Below are 3817 nucleotides of genomic sequence, written 5' to 3'. Positions count from 1 at the left end.
TATATTTATTTATTTTATGTTTGCTTACTGTGTCCTAGCTTCTTGTTTTGTTTTGATATGCCCAAACAGGCTGCTCGTATGAACTAGTTTGATTATTGGCACCTTTGAAGCTTTAATGTCCTGTCACCAGGTGCTTAGATTAGTTACTTAGTATGTGAGCTAAGGAGTCCACCCACTCCTCCTGTATAGATTCAGCTCAGGTGCCCAGGTAGATAGCCACCAAGTGTGTGGTGTAGGCTCTCAGTTACAGTGCTAGACAGGCATGGGTGATTGCTGTAGCACAGGCATCTGGCTGCAGCAGTGGGACACACTCTGAGCAAGGCAGGGGGCTGAAGGCTGCCCCCAAGTGTCCAGGAGGAAGGCATGTCCCTGTTCCCTAGAGTGTGTAGGTGGGTGGGTTTTGCAGCCAGACTGTGAGCAGCTAATGCTGTTGGATGTAAGACTTGGGGGGCACCTCTTATTCATGGCTGCCTATCACAGGTGGCTAGGTGGCGTGGGTGGAGCCACCAGTCCTCAGGACCCTGATGTGGGTAGGTGAAGACTCTGCTTAATGGGAAGAGCAGTGTCAAATGTCAAGAACCTGCCACTTCACATCTGAGACAGTTCAAGTTAGACTTCAGTTATACACTCTGTTGTACTGCCATAATGAGGGCCTATGCTGTTGAAATGGGCCCACACAAGTCTCTGCAGGGGGAAAGGCGCTCAAAGTCCATAGATCCCTTATGCCTGTGCCTAGGCAAAGGAGCTGTGCCTACCATGGGTTCCTGGCTTAGGAGAGCTGGCAGTTTATTTTTTCCCGTTTGTTAATTTGTTCACTCTTCAAGGCCGGGAGAATGGCTCAGGGTGTGTGATGGATCCTACTTCCAGCCCAGGGGACTCGGCAATTGGTGAAGCTGGTCTGGGACCCAGTGCAGAGCAGGGAGCGGGGAGGCAAATGGGAGAGTGGTTTTTCTCTAAGGGGGGTGTTTTTGATCCGCATGGTAGGACTTACGCAAGTACTTATCTTTCACCAATCCAGGGCTGCTTCTCATTGGTTCTGGGTGGCCGAGTAGACTCTGGTGCTGGGTCTCTCCCGGTGTGGAAAACGTTCCTCCCAAGCACTGCTGCTTGCCTGTCTCACCGCTCACCGATGAGCTGCTCAGGCCTGAAGGGCTCAGGCTCTCACCGGGTCAGGTCTGGCAACTCCTCACTGCTTCTGAACCGTCTCTCCCTCCCTCTGCCACTTAGTCCGGTTCCTCAACTTTGCCTTAGATGTTCAGGGCTCCTAGATTGTCACATATAATTGGTTCACTTGTTTTTTTGGGTCTTTGTTGTAAGAGGGTCCACTGGAAGCGTCTGACTACTCTGCTATCTTGGCCCTGCCTCCTCCAGGCCTGTCTTTTGAGGCACCTCTGAGTGGGTTCGAACCAGCAGCCTTTCAGCCGGTAGTCAAGTGCTTAACCATTTGCACTACCCAGGGAGTTTTTTCACTTTATTCCTAAGTATTTAATGTTTTTCTGATGCTATAGCATGGGATTGTTGTTAAATTTTATTTTCCAATTATTTGCTTCTAGCAAATAAAAATACAATTGATTTACATACATAATAATTTTGTATCCTATAAACGTGCTAAATTCACCTATTAGTTTTCTAGTAGTTGTTTTAGAGATTCCTTAGGACTTGCTATGTAAACCATCATGCCATCTGACATTGGAGATAGTTTTACATCTTTCTTTTAATCTTTATTCTTTTTAGCCTTATTTTGGTGTCTGGTACTTTCAGTACAATGTTGAAAATAAGTGGTTGAAGTGGGCATCCTTGTCTTTGCTCTTGAGATTAGGAGAAAAGTATTCAGTATTTTACTATGATGTTAATCAAGTTTTGTTTGTTTTGTTTTAGATGCCTTTTATCTGACTGAGCACATTACCTTCTATTCCTAGTTTGCTGAAGAATTTCATCATCAATGGTTGTTGATTTTTGTCAAATGTTTTCTTCTGTATCTCTCAAAATAATCACCTGGTGTTTCTCCTTTATTCTTTTAATATGGTGAGTTACATCGATTGATTTTAGAACGTTAAACCAGTCTTCTTCCGGAAGAAACCCAGTTGGTCATGATGTACTGTCCTTTTTATATATTGCTGGATTTAATATGCTTATATTTTGTTGGATATTTTTGCATTTCTGTTCATAAGGGTATTTGTAATTTTCTCATTTTGTGTAATTTTGGGGCCAATTTTAGGGTTTTTCCAACTCATAAAATGAGTTGGGAAATGGTACCTCCTTCTCTGTTTTCAGAAAGAGTCTGTGTAGTGGTGTTATTTCTTTATTAAATGTTTGATAGTTTCGCTAGTGAAATGATTTCGGTCTGGAATTTCTTCGTGGGAAGTTTTTTGTTAGCAAATTCACTTTATTTAATGGATATAGAGTCATTCAGATTTTCTGATTGATCTTGTGTCAGTTTGGGTTGGTTGTATTGTGTGAGGAATTTATTTTATCTGACTTATCAAACTTGTTGGCAATGGCTGTTCATAGTATTCTCTTATTATTTTTAAATGCCTGTAGGGCCTATAGTTATTGTTATTGTTGTTGTGTGTCGTCGAGTCGATTCTGACTCATAGTGACCATATATGACAGAGTAGAACTGCGCCGGTAGGGTTTCCTAGGCTGTAATCTTTATGGAAGCAGATTGCCAGGTCTTTTCTCCTGCAGAGCCACTGGTGGATTCAAATCACAGACCTTTCAGTTAGCAGCTGAGTGCTTAAACTTTGCATCACCAGGGCTCCTTAGGAGCTATTAAAAAAAAAGAAACCAAGCCTGTTGCCGTCCAGTTGATTCCGACTCATAGCGACCCTATGGGACAGAGTAGAACTGCCCCATAGAGTTTCCAAGGAGCGGCTGGTGGATTTGAACTGATCTTTTAGTCAGCAGCTGAGCTCTTAATAGTAAACCAAAAAACCAAACCCGTTGCTGTTGAGCCAATTCCAACTCATAACGACCCTGTAGTAGGAGTCCTTAAACTTTTTCTGTGAAGGGTCAGATAGTAAATAATTTTAGGCTTTGTAGGCCAAACATGGTCTCTATCTGTTGCATATTCTTATATGATTTTCTTCTCTGTCTTTCCTTCCTGCTTGCTTTCTTCTTTTTCTTTTTTCCATAACTCTTTTTAAAATAAAATGTAAAATTCATTCTTAGCTTGTTGTTAGGTGCCACCTACTCCATTCCAACTCATAGCAACCCTATGTACAACAGTATGAAACACTGCCTGGTCCTGCACCTTACAATTGTTGCTGTTTGAGCCCATTGTTGCAGCCATGGTATCAATCCATCTTGTTGAGGGTCTTCCTCTTTTTCGCTGACCCTGTACTTTAACAAAGCATGATGTCCTTCTCCAGGAATTGATCCCTCCTGATGATATGTCCAAAGTATGTGAGATGAAGTCTCACCATCCTCACTTCTAAGGAACATATTCTGGCTGTACTTCTTCCAAGATAGATTTGTTTGTTCTTCTGGCAGTCCATGGTATATTTAATATTCTTCGCCAACACCATAATTCAGAGGCATCAGTTCTTCTTTGGTCTTCCTTATTCATCGTATAGCTTTCGCATGCATATGAAACAATTGAAAACACCATGGCTGGGGTTAGACGCGCCTTAGTCTTCACGGTGACATCTTTGCTTTTTAACACTTTAAAGAGGTCTTTTGCAGCAGATTTGCCCAAAGCAATGTGTCTTTTGATTTCTTGACTGCTGGCTTCCATGGGTGTTGATTGTGGATCCAAGTAAAATGAAATCCTTGACAACTTCAGTCTTTTCTCTGTTTATCATGATGTTGCTTATTG

General features: G+C 42.3%; 1 protein-coding gene across 1 annotated transcript in view; it reads left to right on the top strand.

Annotated features, from left to right (window-relative positions):
* LOC101340470 (adhesion G-protein coupled receptor G4) overlaps positions 1-3817 on the top strand; it is a 72994-nt gene that overhangs the window by 31620 nt on the left and 37557 nt on the right. The window lies entirely within an intron of this gene.

This window comes from Trichechus manatus, unplaced genomic scaffold (assembly GCF_000243295.1).
Source record: "Trichechus manatus latirostris isolate Lorelei unplaced genomic scaffold, TriManLat1.0 scaffold00079, whole genome shotgun sequence".
In the NCBI taxonomy this organism is placed as follows: domain Eukaryota; kingdom Metazoa; phylum Chordata; class Mammalia; order Sirenia; family Trichechidae; genus Trichechus; species Trichechus manatus.
This window is presented reverse-complemented; position numbering and strand designations above follow the sequence as displayed.